We start from the raw sequence: 20,852 nt of genomic DNA, 5'->3' as shown, positions 1-20,852 counted from the left end.
AAGCACAGTTCTGAAGAAAAAGGCAGGATTCTGTGTAACTGGGTGAGTTTCTTTATAACCAATCAGGGTTTATGTAGAATAAAAGCAGTCTCTGTATATCAACATTGGGAATCTAGTTAAAGAAAAAAAGCCAAGAGCAGAGTTCTGGGAAGCTGAGTAGAGTTCTGGAAAACCAAGTGGAATTCTGCATGAGACAGCAGGCATCTGGGTCTATGGAGAAGGCCCCGTGGCAGGTGCGGGGTTTCTGATAACAATGGTGCAGGGGCTCAGAAAGCAGATTTCTATCATGTATAAAGACTGGGAGCCAGATAAAGTAGGGCTGTATGCAACGAAGCAGAGTCCTCCAATGGCTCCAACAGATTATCATTTTATTTATTTATTTATTTATTTATTTTAAAGTTTATTTATTTATTTTGAGAAAGAGAGAGAGAGGCAGAGAATCCCAAGCAGGCTCCACTGTCAGGGCAGAGCCTGGTGCAGGACTGACTCAGGAACTGTGAGATCGTGGCCCGAGCTGACACCAAGAGTTGACGCTTAACCGACGGAGCCACCCAGGCGGCCCCAGATTATCACTTCAAATGACCACGAGCCTTGCATCTGTGCTCTGTGCAGTCGGCACAGCCCAGGGTGACAGAGCAGGGCACGGCATGGTCTGTGATGGTCTGGCCCCGGCCGGGTGCCTGCATCCTGGCTGCAAGGGACACCGGGCATGTGATTGATTATCTGACCTTTGTAGTGACTATGGTGAGAAGCTGGTCTTGCAGAAGTAGGGGGACTCCTCAACATAGCAAGGGGGTCCTAATGTAGAATAGCCAAAAAGAATGGCAAATTTCCATTGCGTCTGGCTTCAATCATGCCAAGTCTCCCCAACCACAAGGCCTTTCCTTGTGCTGTTTTCTCTGCTCGTCACCCCTCTGCCCCATCGCTCTCCTGCCACGTCCCTGAAAACCCTCCGTGTGCTCTAGATCTCTGTTTAACCGTCATGAACTCATGGACTTTGCCCTAACTCTTCTCATGCAACCTGTTTGCTCCGAAATAGCACCTTATTCTCATACGTATCAATCACACTGTGTACATACGTATGTACTTGTCCATATCCTGTTGCAATGTTTTGTTTGTCCCTGGGCTTCAGCTCCTTAGAGAGATGGTCCCTAGGTCTCCACCTCCAACCCCAGAGCTCCCCTGCATCCTGGAGGTCATGCACACATCTCGGTTCTCCTGTCCCAAGTTGGGCTCATCACCGCCCCCAGACCGGCTCGCCTCACAGTCCCATGTAACTAGCTATATCGTCACATTCTCATCCTCCAAACAAGGCATGTTGGAGTCTTCACAGACTCTCTGCCGCCATCACCCCATCACTAACCCAGTCTGTCCCATCTTGATGGCCCATCTGTCTATTCTTACCATCCCCACCCCGCCCCCCGCCCTCAGGCAGACCTTCCTCATGTTCTTTTCCACTCCTTTTGCCACTGAGCTGTGATGGCAGGCCGTGGTGACTCAGGAAATCTTTTCAACTGGGAGACACCTTCAGTTGCCATACGCAGGCCTAGGGTAACAGTAGCTTAAAGGAGATCGGGGTTGGTTTCTTTCTCATGTTTCTAGGCTGGCCACCGGCAGGCCAACTTAATATGGCGGCCCCTTGGCATTGGGGATCTCTTCTATCTGACTGTTCTCCCATCTCAGGGTGCTGCCCTCCTTAGCGTGGGCGAGATGACTCACCGGCATGTCCACTGGGTCTGCTCTCCCACCAGTTAGAAGCGGGGAGAGGGAGCACTGGAGAAGGAGGAGGGCCGGCCAGCCACCCTCTTCAAGAGCATCTCTCAGAATGCACACGCCATGTCTTCCCAAACACCGCTGGCCCCATCTAGCGGCAAGGGAGGCTGGGAACTGAGGTTGCTTCTGGAGGGCCACGTGCCCAGCTAAAATCCTTCCGCCACGAAGGGAAGAGGGAAACATAATCAGCAGTGTGCGGCGCACAGGTTGAAACACTGAAAGAGCGCAGACCTGAGGAGCAAGCATTTCTGGAGCCCCTGGCAGGCATGCACTTTGGTTCGATCCTCATGACATTGCAGATGGGGAGCGTCACCTCCTTTTCGCAGAGGAGGACCCTGGGGTGAGGAGGGCGTTAAATGACCCGCTTAGGGTCGCAAACTTAAAAGTGACAAGATGGGGTCCAAAGTGATGGCAGCTGATGCCGGAGCCCAGGCTTGACCCGTCACACCGCACAGGAAGGAGGGATATTCCAAGGAACGAGGGACATTGCCAGTTTTATCCACAGCTCTATTCCCGGCACTTAAACCAGTAGGGGTGAATCATTAATATTTTTGGACTTGATTGGATCTGTTCCTTTCTTTCTGTGGGTGCCTCAACTGGAGAGGAGGGACCCCCACCCTTTCTTACCCTGAGGGAATGTGCTGACAGGGTTTCCCTCTCCTTACTTGTTCCTCCCAATGGGGGCACCTGCTCTGCGTTTCCACTTTCCTCGCTGCGTGTGTGTGTGTGTGTGTGTGTGTGTGTTTGGGGAGGGGAGAACACATTCCTTGGCAAAGTCTGCTTTTCAAGAGGGAGAACTCAGCTGAAAAGAGTTCTTGCCACGGTCCCCTGGACCTCAAATCGTCTCTGTGCTCTCACTCTTCATAGAATACCGCCTGGGAATGGAAGCTGAGTAGCCTGGAAGGAGGCTGTGATTCTCTGGTTTCCTCCTCATTATATGGTTAAGAGCTCAGCTAACACTGAGCTAACACTCAGTCCCTTACCACGTGCCAGCTCTGTTCTACGTGCTTTATAGGTACCGCATATACTTCTCACCCGGTCCTGTGAGTCGGGTGCTCTTTTCAGTCCTATTTTATAGACAAGGAAACGGAGGCACAGAGAGGTTATATAACTTGCGTAAGATCACACAGTAAGTGATGCAGCCAGGGTAAGGCCCAAGCCTGCACCTGTAACTCTACGCTGTAACTGTGCAAGTCACTATGAAGTCTTCAAATACCTTACAGTTTACAAGGCTCTGTTGTAGCTGTAACCAAAACTCACTTTCCGGATAAGGAAACTGAAGCTCAGAGAGGCTAGCTACGCTCCCCAGTGGCCCAGTTTGCCTCAAGGCCTCTCCATGGCTCCATGTGGTCTCCAGTTGGCAGGGGCTTACAGAAGAATCTGGTCCCGAGGTCGTGTTGGCTCTGAAGGCAGCTGTCGGGCTTGTCTGTCTCCTTTCCCTCCAGGGGAACTTCCCGGCTTTCCTCAGGGGCCCACGCCCCCCGCCGGCGGCCCTCTCTCCTTTCCAGCTGTTACAGCTGTGCGTGTGTAGGGCCGGGTGGTGGTGGATGGGGGGTGGGCGTTGAGTGGAGGAAGAAGGCTGTTTATTTACAATGTGACAATTTTGATGTATTTGCTAGGGGGAAAAACACCCCAGCACCACACAATTAAATTAAAAGGCTGGTGGTTGTGGGCGAAGCTCGTCTACAGCTGACTTAGAACCAAGCAGATTGGAGAAAAACAACAGAAATTGCTGTGGCTTCCTTCACTCCCTCAGCCAGGCAACCCCCCACCCCCCACCCCCACCCCCCCCAGACTCCTGCAGCTCTTAGATGCTGCTCTGGGCAGATCCCAGCTTGCCTGGGTGTGTACCCCAACTAGGACCCTGTTCAGTAGGGGTGGTGGGGGTCTTGGGGGACAACTCTATGTGTTTGTTGGCTTTCCTGGTGTGATGGGTCTTCCCGGGGCATCATGGAACAAAAGGCGCCCGTGTTCTCTGTGGACTGCTCCTTCTTTTCTCTGTTGTCCCCAAGTGTGGCCACTGTAGCGAATGCCTGCCTCCCTTCTTTCTTCAGTTAGTCCCCTGAAGGGACTCCCTGAAGGGGAGTTCTAGCACCTTCACACCACTCCGGTCCGTCCTCTGCTCTCTCTCCTCTGCTTAGTGAGATGCTCATCCTGTGTCTCAACTGAAATATGTCAACAGCCTCCTACCTGGCCTCCCTGCCTCCACTTTGGCCTGATTAGATCTACTCTACACTCAGCCTTTATTCTCCTGCTTGCATAGCATATCATTCAAAGCCCTTGGATTAGTCAGGCTTCTGCTGTGATAACGTTGTATAACAAATAACCCCCCAAATCCCAATGGCTTACAATCGCGAACACTTAGCTCACTCACGGGTCTTCAGGTGGGCTGGGGCAGTTCTGTGTTAAGCTGTAGTCTGTGACACGTAGCTCCTATTCTGGGATCAGCAGGTGCCCAAAGCATGCTCTTCCGTGGCAGGTAGTAGAAGCAGGAGATGCCATGCTGAACCACACAAGCGAATTTAAAGTCTCTGCTCACACACACGTCATTGGTCACGCCCCCACGTGGCAAGCCCAATGGGGCATCTCTACCAGGAGGAGGCAAGTCACAGGCAAAAGGAGCAGATCTGTAATTCTATTACAGGGGGACTCGAAGAATTGGGACTAATAATCTAATTTGTCACGGTCCTTTACCAGTGTGGTTCTCAAAGGCAAAGTCCTGGGACTGGTGTCATCACCCCAGACCCACCGAATCAGAAAGTCTGGGAACGGGGCCTGGTAATTTGAGTTCTAATAAGCCCTCCAAGTGATGCAGGCCATAGTCTCAGAACCATGGCTGGACACGCAGGCTGCTCTTTTTTTTTAAATCCCTGAGTCCCCTAACCTGTGCCTCCTTGGAGACTTTACCTTATCTCTCTGCCGGAATGCTCATTTCCTCCTGGCAAATTCCTGCTCATGTTTTAAGGTCTGAGCCAAATGTCTCCTCCTCTGGGAAGCCTCTCCTCCACCCGTACCCCCGGCAGAATTAATCATTCCCTCCTTTGTGCCTCCACAGGACTCAAACAGACACGCTCCATACAGCAGGCCTCAGCTTGTATGACAACTTCGCGTTTGGGACAGGGCGTCCTCCAGGGTCAGGACTCCGCCTTACTGGCTATTTCACATTACGTACGTCTGGCACACAGCAAGCACTCAATAACTCTTCAGTGATTGTGTTGCTGCTTTTCTGGTGCTCTTGCTAGACGGAGGGGGAGCGATATTTCAGTGTCGGGAGCCTAGGCTTCCCAGAATGTTAGGTGGTGATTGTTGATGGAGCGAGGAGAATGGGTGAGGATGGTCAGGATGGCCCAGTCTGGGCTCTGCCCAGGCTCCAAGTGTGAGTGGGGGAGAGGTCTCGGGTCCCTGGGTATGGGCAAGAAGCAGATGAGGAGAGCATCTGGTACCCAGATGCCCAGCAGCTGTCCTTGCTTATGGCAAATCTGGTAAAGGCTCACGCAGGGACTCTGCAGCGCTGGAAAAGCTCTGATTATTTATTAGATGTTGGGAGAGCTTACCAACCTTCAGACTGGGAGATCTTGGCAGAGATGCCACCTCCATCAGACTAGGAGTTCATCTGAGGCAGGGCTATGTCTCCTCTGTCTGACTGGGAGCTCCTGGGTGGCACAAGTCGTCTCTGCCCCATTGGACGAGGAGAGCCCTTCCTCTCTAGTTGGGCTGTGAAATTCACCTCAAACTGAGGGTTCCTGGTTCAGAAGCTGCCCCCCCCCCCCCCCGCCCACCAGACTTGGGCATCCCTGGGATGGAGAGGGGCTGTGTCCTTTTTAAAGTCTTTTGCCCAAAGAAGGAGGCAAAGAACTCTCAATTTCCTTTCTAGAGCTGAGATCCTTATAAGACTCTCCCCTATCAACCCATCCATTGCTCTGCCTTCAAACTCAGTGCGTCTCTGGACGAGCTTTCTCCTCCTTTCCGGAAACACCGAGAGAATGAGCAGCCAACACAAGGAGGAAGAGATTTCGGTGGCCCTGGGGAGGGATGGGGACCTGGGGCACCAGGTGCCGGGAGGAGGGTGGATACGGTGGGCCAGGAAGAGCCCTCTGCTTCTCTAATCTCCTTCTGGGCTGACAGGTACATTTCAAGGGAAATTGAACCTGTACATTTCAGCTTCATTTGCCCTTAACATGTCTGTTTGGCAGTGGGCAGGAGGCTTTTGATGTCTGCGTCTTGGCGCCCAAGACTTTTTAAGCTTCTTTTCTTTGAAGCCAAGGAGACTTGTGTTTCTGCCAAGGAGTAAATAGACTTGCATATCCCCCCGCGCCTTAGTCTCTAGAGAGCCAGCTCCCAAACACCCTGAGAGAGGGAGGCCCTTCTTCCTTCGCTCAGCCTGCCCACACTCATGCAGGGTGCAGTACAGGAAAGTTTTTGGAAAACTGTCTTTGGTGGCACAGGACAGAGCGAAACCATGGGAGATTCTCACCAAGCTCCCCTTTCTAAGAAGCAATGGAGGGGGGCCTGCATTTCTGCTAAGGCTTCTCCAGGGGCTTCAGCCTCCCCATGATTTCATCAATGTCTCCATCTCCCCACCCGCGTCCAAAGTCGTCCTTAAAATGGCGTTCTCATTCTTCACAGGGGCAATTGATGATTTCTCAATCTCACGGAAAGTGTGAATAAAGCACCTTTGGAAAGCGTGGCTGTTTTTATTGATCTGAAATAATCTGCACAACCACAGCAGTCTTGCTGTGCGAAGGCAGCTTATGTCGTGGAGCTTCCTTTTGGAAAAAATTGGTGCCCCGGAGCCCCTCCTTACAGAAAATTTGCAAGAGACACAGGAAACCACCCAGGCCCCCTCTTTCCAGTCCCACAGCCTCTGTTCCCTGGCCTTCTGATCTGATCCCGGCCCCATCTCTACTCCTCCTGAGACTGAAGGGAGAGGTCCCACTCTGGGTCCTGACCTACATGAAGGCAGCTGCTGTCATTCCTCTGATCGGAGCAGTTGGCGGCTTAACCAGAAGGGGAACTGTGGCCTCTTTCCCTGATCAGCAGTGGGGGCCTCTGGACACTGGAATTCGGGGTTTTCCCGAAGTCCGGATGGTTTTCAGTGCTTTAGCGGGGCCTGGGGCATCTCTGTGTTCTGCTCCCCACTCTCTGTGCACCTAAACATCTCCATGGGGGTTGGAGGGGTTGGCACGCAGCTCCAAGAGGCTCCAGCCCAGCCTGGTGCTCCAGGGTCTGGAGGGAGGTGGAGCCTGAGCCCTGGGGGTTCCCCTCTGAGAATAGAGGAGAAGCAGTGCTATGGAAAATGGGGCCCTTCTGCGTGGTTGGACGCTCACCATGGGCCTGGGGGAGGCTCCATTCTGAAAGGAAAGGCACAGCTCTTCACGGGGCCCGAGGGGGCTATTCCCAACTATACCATAGTGTCCGAAGCAGGAACAGATGGAGACCTTGGCCCCAAGGTCTGCGAGAGGTCTGAGCAACAGCATTTGAGTGACCTACAGGATGTCTTACATTTGCGCCACAGACTGATGGAGCGTCAGGAGTCACCCGCTAAGTTCCGTGACCCAGGGGTGGGCCCACAGCACGGTAGCGGTGGCATCGGGACTGGAACTTGGGTCTCCAGACTTTCAGCCTGGGGTCTTAACCTTTCCCGTTATAGGCTGAACTTGAGAAAGAACTTCCTGCCTCTGGCAGTTGACACAGACACAGAGGCATCTCGGAGTTGGCCGAGAGAGACCTCCAGGTAGCTCAGCAACCAGAGTCTGGCCTGTGAATCAGGGAGCGTGACCCTGACCTCCAGCCACGTGCACCCACCTGGCCTGCAACCTTGGAAGGGCGGCATGTGGCAAGCAGGCCTCGCGGTAGAGCCAAGGTCACTGGAGGAGGGGGGCACCTGGCACCAGCCTCCTGCTTAGAATAGACACAGAGTCATTATCCAGCAAGTACCGATCATAATCCTGGAAGACGCACGGTTCCCCTCCGGTGCCTTCCATCACCACCCTGAATGGGAGCGGAAACTCGAAGCAGGCATCAAACCCACGCAGATGGAAGCTGACAGCTCAGTCTCCAGCCTGCCCCTGCGCTCCCAGCTCAGCCTGTTTCCAGGGCTCAGGAGCACCTGATTTGTGAGGAGGCGGTGCTCTGTCCTCGCCAACGGTGGCCTGGCTGGGGGGGGGGGGGGGGTGGGGGAGGAGGGAGCCTCAGCGGACGGGGGCGTGGGTGCTGGGGTCCCTGACGCGAGAACGTTAGATCCTGCTCGTGCTATGACATGTCAGGGGAGGCTCACACCCATCTGTCACTGAACACAGGGGTGCAGGAGATGACAGGCGGAGGGGCTGGAGCGCACTCAGCTCTTGATCATGGCAGCAAACCTACTATGTTCCTGGAGCTCCAGCCTCCCAGATGCTGGCTCCTGTCACCCCCACACAAACCCTGAGGAATGAATACTGCTCAGGCTTCTCAAATAGCTGGAGCCTGTAGGGGGAGGGGGCAGGGTGTGAGTGGCTTTGCCTCAGCCTCCCATGGGCCCGTGGGCTTGTTAAGTCCCGCTTCTTCTGTGCACCCCAATTTCTTCACCTGCCAAATGCAGGGAGGGTTGGCTGAGAGGGTTCTTAATGGTCCTGCAGAGGCAGGCCTCCTGGGCTCTTTGGGCCTTCCCGGGGGTCCTGGGGGTCCCGGCGTGACAGGCTAGAGGAACACTGGAGTGCCCATCATTCACTCAGACTCCCTGTCAGGAAGGAGGGATCAAGGAAGTAGTGGGGGCCGCTGGTGGCCACTTCCACGGGTGTGGTCTGCTGGGTAATTGCCAGAAAGCCCTGCCCCCTCCGCGTCGGTCCCCCGTGGGCGTGGTCTGCGTGGCTGCTGGCACATCCAACAAGGGACTTTTAACCTGAGGCTTCCACTCCGGTGGTGTGAATCTATTCTGTCGCAGAAAGAATATGGATTTGGGACCACAAAGACCTGGGTTCAAATCCCGATTCTACCCCTTCTAGGCTGTGTGTCTTTAGATAAGTCCTTTCTCTTATCTGGGGCTATACAGGGTGGGGGGGGCAGGGATGCCTGCCTCACAGGAATTAATTTGAGGATTAAATGCAGCCCTGCGGGTGGAACACACGCCCAGGGTGTGGTACTACTTGTTTCTCAGGAGGTAGTAATCCCCCCTCCCCCTGGCTGGCCTCACGTAGGGCCGGGCACCTACTGTCATAGGAGTCACCCTGCCCCTGTCTTCCCAGGACCTGTGCCTTCCCTGCCTGCCTCTTGAATCCCAGCCAGCAGCCAGAAAGCCCAGACATAGTGCCTCCTAGAAGCAAGGCCCAAAGGTCAGAGTTTTGGACAAAGTCATTTCTGAAGAATTTTTATTTCTTCGGAAACATTTTTTTGGGAACCCGGAATGAGGTACTGGCGGGGACCCCAGTTCCAGGAACCAGGCTGAAATGAAAGCCGGTGCTCTAGTGGCAGAACTGTGTCAGGAGAGGGTTCCAGACCCGGGGCTGCTCCAGGAGGTCTGGCTGCCAGAGCTGGGTGCCCTCCCCACCCCCTGCGGCCCCCCACCCTGGGGCGTGGCAAGGGGAGGGGGAACAGCCACAGGTTCGGAGCCAGGCTGCCCTAGGCGTGACTCCCAACTCTGCCGCTGGAGAGCTGTGTGGCCTGGGGAGGTGAAGTTAACCTCTCTGAACTTTGGTGTCCTCATCTTCCAGACACAGTTCTTTGAGCAACACTGAAGTGTGGATCAAATGTGGCAAAATATGTGAACCTTCCTAGCTGAGGGCCTGATTCATAGGAGTTACTTAGTACATACTTGTTTCTTTCTTCAGTTAAGACTTATTTGTCGAACTTTGATTTAAATTTTTTTAACATTTATTTATTTTTGAGAGAGAGAGAGAGAGAGACAGAGCGTGAGTGGGGGAGGGACAGAGAGAGAGGGAGACACAGAATCCAAAGCAGGCTCCAGACTCTGAGCCATCAGCACAGAGCCCAATGCGGGGCTCAAACCCACAAGCCAGGAGATGCTTAGAAGTTGGATGCTTAACCCACGGAGCCACTCAGGCGCCCCTGTTGAGCTTTAATTTAATACAATTTATTATGTTTGATACTGAGGACCCAACAAAGAGTAAGATCCAATTGCTACTCTGCAGGATGGACACAGTCTAATGGGAGGAGCCCTCCCTCCAATCTGTCCCCTCTCTCCCTCCCTGCTCCACTCTGGGGCTGCAGGTGGGGACCGGGAAAGTCACGTTGGAAGCTCAGAAGGCCTCAAGCTGGCTGTTGTTGAAAAGAGGATGCTTATAGGCCCAGGGTTTACAGGTGGTGGTTTCTGTGTCCCTAGTCCCCAGGCCTTGTCTCCTCTTAGCCTCTCTGTGGGGTGATGTCCCTTTCTGGGGCTGTTCCAGACCCCTCCTATTGTAAGCCCAGCTGAATGTAGGTGGAATCCTGGGCCTATGGGGACCCAAACTATCTGATCTTTGCTGCCAGCATGGAGCTTCACCCCCGATCCTCCTGCTGTGTAGAACCCCGACTTCATTTCCTTAACCAAGCAGAGCTCAAGGTCAGGTTAGAGGCAAAAAGATTTGTAAAAAAGAACAGGAGCAGGTCTGGCTCCAGGGTCGGGCTGGAGCTGAGATTTTGTGTCGGCAGGGACCACTGTGTCCCTTGGAAAGGTAGGGGAGGAGGCTGGCGGGCAAACCCCAGGGGCTCATGGTCGCTGCTTGCTTATTATTTATTCCTTTATTTTAGCCTTGAGTAAGTCACGCCTTGGCCCTCCATTTCCTCATCTGCAAGGCGAGGTGATGTTATGGGCTCCCCCTGCGGGAATCTTTGCCACCCCCTTTATCCTGTTCGCTGTAGCCCTAGCTCTCCCAAAGAGCTCAGGGCCCTCCCGGCCTCTGAACAAAGGGACTGGGGAAACCGGGGTGACCCCTTCATAGAGGGGCTGCAGGACCTCCAAGGCCCCGCCACATCTGAGCTGTGCCACACAAGTTGTGGCTGTGCCGCGGTGCGCCTGGAGTTTTTGGAACAAAGAGACGGGATGGCCGCCCGTGTGCTGGCATTCTCTTGGGAGGCACACTACTTATTTGGTCACACTGTGTTTGCTTGGACTGTCTGGGAGGTCCCTTTTGGGAATGGCTATTAGAGTCCCTGGGAGATGGGTGGGCGGTGGTGGGGTACCGACAAAGTCCCTGCTCCAGACCAGACTTGGCTATAGTTCTTCAAGTCGCACCCCGCTCCTTGCAGGGGCCAAGGAGCTGGAGAGACATGCCAGCGGCACCTTGAGTCATGGATGGTGGACGGTGCCCTGGGGAAGAGGACCGGAGAGTCCCTCCCTCTCTCCCTGGTCTCTGCCCCATCCTAGCCCTCCCACTGCTCTCCTTGCTTCCGCCCTCACCTTCTCCAGGTGTGCCCCTGCCCACCTCCTGCTCCAGATCATCCTCAGGTGACGTTCAAACTGCTCCCTGTGTGACCCTGTGAGCCTGTGCCCTCCACGTCCCCTCCACATCCCCTCCACATTCCCTCTCCCAGACCCCCATTCCAGGCCACCGCCCTACTTGCTGCTTTGTAAACTCATGTTCCATTTTCATGCTTACCTTGGTGCCCTTGTGTATGCAATTCCCTGCCAAGAATGGCTTTCTCTCCCCAGGCAGCTTCTTCTCCTTCTTTTTAAATGTTTATTTATTTTTGAGAGACAGAGAGACAGAGTGTGAGCAGGGGAGGAACAGAGAGACAGGGGGACACAGAATCCGAAGCAGACTCCAGGCTCTGAGCTGTCAGCACAGAGCCCGACCCGGGGCTCGAACTCACGAACCGCAAGGTCATGACCTGAGCCGAAGTCCGATGCCTACTGAGCCACCCAGGCGCCCCCTCCCAGGCCAGCTTCTTATTCAAACCGCAGCTCAGGCATTACCGACTCAGGATCGTCTCCCCACCCCTGCCCCCCACCCCCATCTGCTCTTGTTTTCATCTGGCACAGGTCACTGTGTGGCACCTTCTCTCTGTGGGCTTCCACAGCCCGCTGCCTCTGTGAGACCCACAAGAGAAGAATTATTATTACTATTTTTATTAAATCTTTGTATCCCCAGGGCCTAGAACAAAGCTTGGCAGAACGTAAGTGCTTAACAAATAATTGTTGATGCATCTATCGACGGTGCAGGCTGGCTGGAGCCCTACTAGGATAGCGAGGAATTAATAATAAGCGTGCTTATTGAGTGTTTACTATGTGCCAGGCATTTTAATAACAACAGGTGACATATATTGTGAGTGCATACTCTGCAAGCAGAATTATATTTATTTCTCACCAGCAGAGATGGGTATTTCCAAGATCCCTCTTTTATCTAGAGATGAGGAAACTGAGGCACAGGGAAATGTCGGCACTTGTGACAGAGCTTACTCACCAACTGTGGCTGTCTGCTTCAGAGCCCAGGCTCTTTACCTGGCTCTAGGCCTACCCGTATCCAGCTAGGACATCAGTTGCGAGGCCTGGAAATGTCCTGAAGACCACTGGCCATTGTCTCTTTACATAGCCAGGGAAACTGAGGCCAGGGCCAGGAGAGGCTTGCCAGGCCTCCCCACTCCCGCTTGTTGGCCACGTCTCTTGCCTGGCTTTTCCCGCTCTTTGCCTCCTCCTCGGAAAGGGGAGAGGGGGCTCCCTCTGGTCGGACGCTGCTTGACCTCCGCCTTGTTTCCAGGCAACTTGTTTCCTGGGCAGCGCCCCCCTGGTGCGGCTATGTTGCCATGGTGACCACAGTGGGTACAGGTGCATCTTTGAGATGGTGAAGGATGCAGCTCCAGTTCCTAACTGGCCCTTGGTTCCCTCTCAGAGACTCAGGGGTGCACACGTGGGTCCTCTGACATGCAAACTCGCCAGGCACATGACAAGGGAGGGCAGGGTTAGGCTTCCGGTGTGGGTGGGTGGGGGGCAGAGACTGGAGAGGGGTGCGGGCGAGGGAACAGGACCCAGAGCCTCGTTCGCTGAGTGCAAAAAACTCCCTTCGAAATTCCTGCTTCAGAATCTGTGGTACGAGAGTGTCGGCATCTAACCTCGGGCTGCCTCTTCCTGGAGTAAGACAGAGAAGGGGATTTCATATTCTTTGGAGGAGGGGTCATCTTTAATTTTCCCTTTTTTACCTTGAAAAATATATGAAAAACACACACTGCAAGGTAAAAGTCTCCCCCACTGCCACGACATAAAATTACACAAAAATAAATTAAAATGGGCACGCCCCTCCAAAGTAAGTCCTATGGCTAGAAACTATCAACAGTTTGTGAAGTCTATTTACTGGTTATTTCTATGCTTAGGCATATATATATATCCATCTCTATATATTTATATCTGTAAAACTATTTCGTATCAAATTGGAATCATGCCCTACAAATCGGTTTACATCTTGCTTTTTTTTTTTTTTATAAGTCCACAATGTATGCTGGAGATTTTCCGTATCAGGAAGTATTGATCTATTTTATATTGCTGAGGTGGGGATTACGAGTGGGGAAGGAAGAGGCCTGAAGCAGGGCAGCCCTGGGGGGCTCCCTGGAGGAGGGGGTGACTGATGCCCTGCGTGGAGCAAGGAGAGGGTTACAGCAAGACAGGAAAATGGTGCTTGTTATAATGATGGTGTGCGGGGTGCGGTAATCTTGTCATCCCACTCCCCTCCCTCACGGTCCACGGAGGAGAGCTGATCCCTCCCACGTTTACAGATGCAGAAGTGAGGCCCAACCTCGCAAGGCTGGGATGTGGGGAGAAACCAGGCCTTGATCACAGGCCATCACCCACCAAGCCTGTGGGGTTTCCCCCACCTCGTGTAAGGCAAGCCGTGCAGCACCCCCGGCATGTGGGATCTGGGAGAGCCCCTTCCCCTTTCCCCAGCCCCCTCTGTCCTTTCTCTCATGGCAGGCAGAGCCAGGTGGAGCTCTGAGCGCCGCGGAGCACTTTGGAATTCATAAAATGGTAATTTATTGAACAAGCCTTTGGAGAAGGGAAGTAATGAAAACCGCTATATAAATTACGAGGCCATTGGTGTTATATGGCTGGAGCTAATGCTGTTAGTCCCCAGAAGGGTACAGGGAGCCTCCCCTGACTCCACCCTTCTTGGCCAAGATGTCAGCCCCTGGAGAAGAGCCTCGAAGAAGAAGAGGTCTGTGGGTCCATGAACCAGACAGACAGACATATGCCTGGGCTTAGCTGGGGGGCCTCCCTGAGACTAGGTTTCCTCATCGCTACAGTGGGACAATACTGGCACCTACCACACCCCACAGTGCTCCGTCAGTGGACAAGGACCGCGTGCGTGGGGCTGTGCGTCTGTTAGGGTTTACGACCCCGACTGCTATTTCCTCTGTTCGAAGATCCCCACTATCTTTCCTTCCGACCTTTAAATTCCGACATCAGGATGTGTCTTACGCGCAGTGTAATGTGGCTCCCGTTAGGGCCCCTAAAAAGCCGTTAACTTGGCTTTCGCTTAAAATCAATGGCCTTTGAGGACCGAAGACACATCACGTGGTGGTTGTTGTTATTTATCGCCATTAGAATTTTGCAGGCCTGGATGCTACTGCCTATTCCTCACCTTGAAAAGGGAAACCGTTCCTGGGGGAAGGGCGTGTGCTGTGTGACCCTCAGCACGTGGCTTAATGCCAACAGTGGCCCACCGTCTGGCTAGTGGGCAACTGTGGGTTTTCCTGGGATGTGGGACTTTCAGTGCTACAAAGGGGCAAGTCCCGGCAAGCCCCAGGGCAGCAGGTGGTCCTAGCGCCAGTCTCTGGGCCCTGACTTCCTTCCTCCACCTGCTGAGGACGGCGGCCAGGAGGAAGGCGTGATGGATTTGTCAGAGACAAGCAGCCTCCCTGCCATCTGGGGTCCCTCTGACGCATGTCCTTCTGGGGCAGCCATGAGATCTTAACCTGAACAACCCGGGTGGCAGTGCCTGTGAGCATGAACCCTGAGCCTGGGGGGTGGGTCATCCTCCAATCTAGTGGCCCATTTCTACATGGTCCAAAAAGCCGGCCGGTCGCCGCTTGCATTCGCCGACTGTTTATTCTCACTGGATTCTTGACGCCCCTCCAGGAAAGAGAAAGGTCCCATCTCAGAGATTCAAGTGACAGAAGAAATGAGGCCCAGGGAAAGCAAAGACCTTTCCCCACAGCACATCCATGCTAGGTCCAGAAGGCAAGGGATGTGGAGCCAGGCCACTTCTTTCCTGCGAATGCCCTGCTCTAGCTTTTGGTTATTTGGGAAGTGGGGAGTGGGGATGAGGAGGGGGCGGTGACTGAGAAAGCCCGGAGCCTGGCTGCTCCCTGCTAATGGCCCTCCAGATCGAAAGGGAACTTAGACCTTTCTCTGGGCTTTTGCTGTGTGACCTGGGGCTGATTGCATACCCTTTCCGGCCTTCAGTTTTCCCCTCCATAAAATAAAGAATTTTGGTAAATAGAGTGGTTTCTACTTGCATATCTGAACCACTAAGGGGGGGGGGTGTTAAAATACAGATCTCCGGGCCCCACCCTAGGCCAACCATGTCTGGGAGAGGGCTCAGGAACCTCTGAATTTAACCAGCTTCCCAGGCGATGCGATGCAGTTAGTCTCTGAGTTGATGTGGGGGCACGCTCGCTGGGCCTGGTGACAAGGAGCTGGGTGAGAGAAACCAGACTGCGTGGCCGTGGAGGTACTGGGATACGAGGTGGCATTATAGGCAAGTGCAGTAAGCCCAGGGCTTGGCTTCAGAACAGCTGGTTTTGTCTCATGGCTTGGTGACCCTGAGCAAGTTGCTTAACCTCTCTGAGCTTTTGTTTCCTCATCTATAAAAAGTGGGGTAATAATTCCCTGGAAGAGCCGTGGTGAGGATTAAATTACATGGTCCATGCCAAAACATTCCTGCTTCCCTCCCCAACCATGCATCGCAAATGCCAGCCTGGCCCCGTCTTGGCCCACCCCATCCTGTGTCCCTGGCTGAGTCTGGCTCACTTCTCTGTCCCCTAGAATCTGGGGGACCAGAGGGTGAGCCACAGGGCCAAGGAGGGCAGGGGAGGGGCTTGGCTAGAGGAGGAGAAGGAGGGGAAGAGCAGAGGGAGGAGGGAGGGAGCAGGAGAAGGCGGAGGGTCCTCTGGGGACTGAAATATGGTTCCTTCATTCCGGAATGTGCTTCTTAATCAACTTAATGGGCCTCTGACTGAGCAGGGGCCTCAGAAGGTAGGAAAGATGGGGATGGCAACAGAGACCGCCCACTCCGGGGGGCCTGAGGAGGGTCCCAGGGGAAGCCTGGAAGATGCTGGCGGTGAAGACCTTCACCATCCCCCCTCCCCACCTCCTCCCCAGCCCAGGCCTGGCTCCTCCTGGATTTGGTGGAAATTGGGAGCCCTTGACCCTGGGCTTTTGATTTCTGACCTCTGACCTAGCTCAGCAGCCTCACAGATCCAGGATGTGCCAGAGGGAAGGTGGAGAAGCCCACTATGGGGTCGGCCAGGGGTCATGGTCACGGCAGTGGCACCCAGTGGTGGCTTTTCCAGATGCCATCCATCAGCGGAGCTCCAGAAACCTCCTGCAGGCTGCGGCATTGATTCTCAGGCTGTCAGCAGTGCCAGCTTCCTGAGCAGGGGGCCTCGTGCCTCAGGGGTGCTAAGGTGGGAAGTGGCACTGCCGTGTTCTCTCCGCCTTGTCTCCTTTCTCCATCCTGGAACTACAGTCCGTGGGACAGAATCCAGCATCGTGGGTCTCCCGGCTCCTGGCTAACCATTCTGGCCCGGCGACTTCTTTCAAGCGGCTTCATTCTGAGCCTCGAGCTTCCCGACCTTAAAGTAGGGATCCCGATACCACCCTCCCGGCAGTGAGGGGAGAATGTGACCAATGAGTGAAGGGCTGAGAGCAAAGTGGGATGTCCTGTACACCTCGGTGAAATCTGATCCGCCACTCAGTGCCTTCTCCAGAGGTGGTGAGGCATCTCAGATCAGTCCAGGCAGAGGGTGAGGGGGCCGGGGTGGCAGGGTGGGGGCAGTGGGGGGAGCAGGAAGACAGAGCTCTGCCCAGGGGACCGGGCGGCGTCTTTCCCGTGTGTAGGAGCTGAGCATCGCAAGGAAGAGGGCCATTTGCATGTTTCACATGATGCTGTGCGTATGACAATCTGCCCCAGAGTCTGTTCTCAAGCAGCCTGGGGGCAAGCTGAGATCTGAGGCTGCCTGAGAGTGTCACAGCCTGAAGGGCGCCTGGGCCATCCCTTTGGGGGTAGAGAGGCCAAGAGGTCAGGGGGATTTTCCCAGGGCCCCACCGTGGATGAGGGGCAGGGTAAGAATAAAAACCGAAATCTCTTGGTTCCTGGTCCTGCATGCATTTTCTACCACATGATGACGATGGTAATGATGGGGATGATGACGGTGATGAGATAGTGGTCCCAGCGAACTCTTTCCAAGCATTTGTCATATGCTGGGTGCGGCTCTGAGTATTTTACCCACGTTTCACTCATTCACACCAACCCTATGGAGTAGGTGTTACACACTATTCCTGTTTGACTCTTGAGGCCACCCAAGAACAGACAGCTTAGATGACCTTCCTGAGGTTGCAATGCCGAACGTGACAGAGCTGGGATTCACACCTGGGCAGTGTAGCCCAGAGCCCCTGCTCTCGACCACCAAGTCGGGCACTGCAAGTTCACAGTGAGGTGCACTGAGGGTCCCTCTTTGCCCTGACCCCCAAGCTCCTGGCCTCCAGGCCCTCTGCTGGGGCTCCTGCCCAGAGATGATTGAGCTGATTGCCTTGAGAACACTCTTTGTCTCCCTAATGTCAAGCCCAGAACTGCCGGGGAGACAATGGCTGCGGGAATCGCATTTGTTAATCTTGCATTCGTTAATTTATTTTATTTTCCATCCTCAGAATTAGGAGGAGCCTCTTGAACTCAATATGCAAATGTATGCAAAGCAAGATGAACAGGCATCTTTAAAACCTTGGCACTTTTTTTCCCCTCCTTGCATTAGTGGAATTGCAGTTCACCCCAGCCTGGGGGAGACGGTCCTTGGCCACCTTCCAAAACCAGTTTCTGTCCATGGGCTCATCTGTCCCTCCCTGGGACCCTCTGCAGTGGGTGTCGTTATTGTCTGTCCCTGTGTTACTCAGGAGGCCAATGAGGCTCCAAGCAGTGAAGTTATATGCTCACGATCACGTAGGAAGAAGGCGTGGAACTTGGGCCCAGGCTCCTTTGACTCCAAACCCCATTCTCTTTGCTCTGCACACTCACTTTCTCCTTCTGCCCACAGTGTCACCAACTCCTAGCCCTTACACAAAGGGGGCCCGGCAGCTTGGATGGTCTGGCTGGGACCCAGCTGTGCCTGGGGCCCTTAGAAAGGGGGCGTGCAGGGGCACCTGGGTGGCTCAGCTGGTTGAGTGTCCGGCTTCAGCTCAGGTCATGATCTCACGGTTTGTGAGTTCAAGCCCCATGTCGGGTTCTGTGCTGACAGCTCAGAGCCTGGAGCCTGTTTCAGATTCTGTGTCTCCCTCTCTGCTCCTCCCCTGCTCGTGCTCTCTCTCTCTCTCAAAAATAATAAATAAACATTAAAAAAAAAAAAAAAGAAAGGTGGTGTGTTGGGAAGGACTTTTGAGGCTTGTATCGCCACCACAGCCCCTACCCCCCTCTCCTCCCTGGCAGCCCTTCCTGCCGTTGGCCTTGGCCCCTTGGCCAGGAGGTGAAAAGAGGCTCTGACTGCTGTCCTTCCCACCTCCCCACGGGGCCCAGTGGAGCGGGTTATTGGTCGCCAGGTGTTCAGCAATCTCTCGGATCAGAGGCCTTGGCCTAATTGCTAGAAAAGCCTCCCTCAGCTCCCTAGGAAGCAAAACCTGACAGATTTCCCAGCAACGGTCATGTTGCTGGAGGGGACATGGAGAGAGGGAGGATGACAAAGAGAATCAGAGAGGGACAGAGAGAGAGAGAAGCTAGGAACAGGACTTCTAGGTCTCTAGAAAGGAGGACCCTTCTTCCCTCCTCTCCTTTCCCCCTCTCCTCCTCCCCTCTCCCCTCTCTCCCTTAGTCTACTCAGAGCCCAGTTGCAAAGCTAACATCCTGAAGAATGAGGACAGAGCTTGGTGGGGGGGTGGATGGGATGGAAATGGAGAATGGAATGAGGCCCTTGGGAAGAGGCAGAGAACCTCAGGGTTCTGAAGAGAACCTCAGATTCTGAAGAAGAACCTATAAAACAAAGATAAATGGGGCGCCTGGGTGGCTCAGTCCGTTGAGCATCTGACTTCAGCTCCGGTCATGATCTTACGGTTTGTGGGTTCGAACCTCGCGTTGGGCTCTGTGCTGATGGCTCAGAGCCTGGAGCCTGCTTCGGATTCTGTGTCTCCCTTTCTCTCTCTGTCCTTCCCCCACTCTCACTCTGTCTCTCTCTCTCTCTCTCAAAAAATAAATAAATACATTTAAAAAATAAAAAAAAATAATGGGGGCAAGGAAATGTTTCTACATTCTTTAGACCAATCTCCCCAGTGAGTTTGTGCAGACTCTAAACCTGGAGCTTGGAATAGCATCCAGCCCGTGCCCTGTTTCTCAGCCAGATGGCCCCGCCCCTGCCTCAAAGCCCTCTCTTGTCCTTAGACCAAGGAGCCAAGGAGAGGGGTCATGCAGACAGACCACGGCTGCTTCCCTGGGCATCTTGCACCCGGTCCATTCCCCTACGGAGCATGTTCTAGGCTGCAGCCTGTTGCTTGGGGAAATATGCCCAGGCAGAACGCAAGGCTGCAGCCTGGTGTCGAGGGAGAGGTGCTCACCATCTGTTCTGTAAAGAAACAGATACCATTGGCTCTGCCAAGTCAAACAGCCTGGATGAAATTGAAAACAGGTTCTCGCGGAATCCCAGCACCAACAGCCAGCTTCTCAGTGAGCTATCTGGGGTCTTGGGCCGAGGGAACCACAACAGCCCCGTCCCGGAGCATCAGAGAGCCTGCCCTCTCCAGCGGAAGTGGGTACCAGCAGGCCACCCACACCCATGACACTTTCCTTCCAATCCCCTTCCCGTCATTGAATTATTCTCCAATGCCAGGTTTTACTGCGAAAGAATGAGAAGGATTTTGAAAAATAAATAAACATTTAAAAAATAAATCCATAAATAAGGGAACGGGCCCCTCTTTCCCCCTTTAATTTTTTACAGGAAAAATTAATTTTCCCTTTGCCTAAGTACCTGTCACCTTAAATTAATATCTCTGAGAGCAAAAATGATGGAGAAGTTGGGTCATTAGGCAAATTTTAATTAGAGGCTCAGATGTCCTTTACTAATAAGATGTTACATATATTTCATTCTGTTCTTGCCTCCCGACTGCGAGCACATCTTTGCAATGTGACCAAGGCCCCTGGGGGGCCAAGGAGATGGGGCCGAGGGGAGATAGAGGCTGGGGCAAGGGAGGGGAGTGGTGGGTGTTTTTTTTTCCATGGAGGGGACTGGGCAGGGCAGGGGATGGGATTGGGGGGAAAAGGGGTCCACTGTAGGGCCTAAATCAGCTTCCTTTTGCCCAGTGTGTGTGTGTGTGTGTGTGTGTGTGTGTGTTATGTATTGTGTGTTGTGTGTTGTATGCAGGCATGTGTGTGCAAAGAGGCAGTGTAGCGGACGGCAGAGCTGTTAAGAGGTTGGGTTCAGAAGCCAGACTACTCTAGACCCACATTTAAGCTCTACTTATCTATCCTTGAATGGTTACTTAACTTCTCTGTGCCTCAGTTTCTTTACCTGCAAAATGGGCATAATGGGTACCGGCCTCCCATAGGTGTTGAAACGGTTCAACTTGACCTAATAAACCCCTGGGAACAGGGCCTGGCGATTGTAAGCCCTCCAGGTTAGCCACACGCGCCATGTGCTGGTGAGAGCGTGTGAGGGCACGCGTGTGAGGGCACACGTGTGCGCGCGCGGCACTTTCATGGAGACAGCACTGAATTTGGACTCAACCGGCAGGGCCTCAAGTCGCGTCTCTGCTACTTCCGGCTGGGTGACTTGGGTAAGTTGCCTTACTTCTCTGAGCCTTTAAAAAACAAAGTTTATTTATTTTGAGAGAGCGAGAGAGAGTGAGCAGGGGAAAGGCAGAGAGAGACGGAGAGAGAAATCCCAAGCAGGCTCTACACTGTCAGCATAGAGCCCAATGCAGG

The sequence above is a fragment of the Prionailurus bengalensis genome, chromosome E1, assembly GCF_016509475.1.
Source record: "Prionailurus bengalensis isolate Pbe53 chromosome E1, Fcat_Pben_1.1_paternal_pri, whole genome shotgun sequence".
Lineage (NCBI taxonomy): Eukaryota > Metazoa > Chordata > Mammalia > Carnivora > Felidae > Prionailurus > Prionailurus bengalensis.
The sequence above is the reverse complement of the archived record's forward strand: the minus strand, read 5'-3'. Positions refer to the sequence as shown.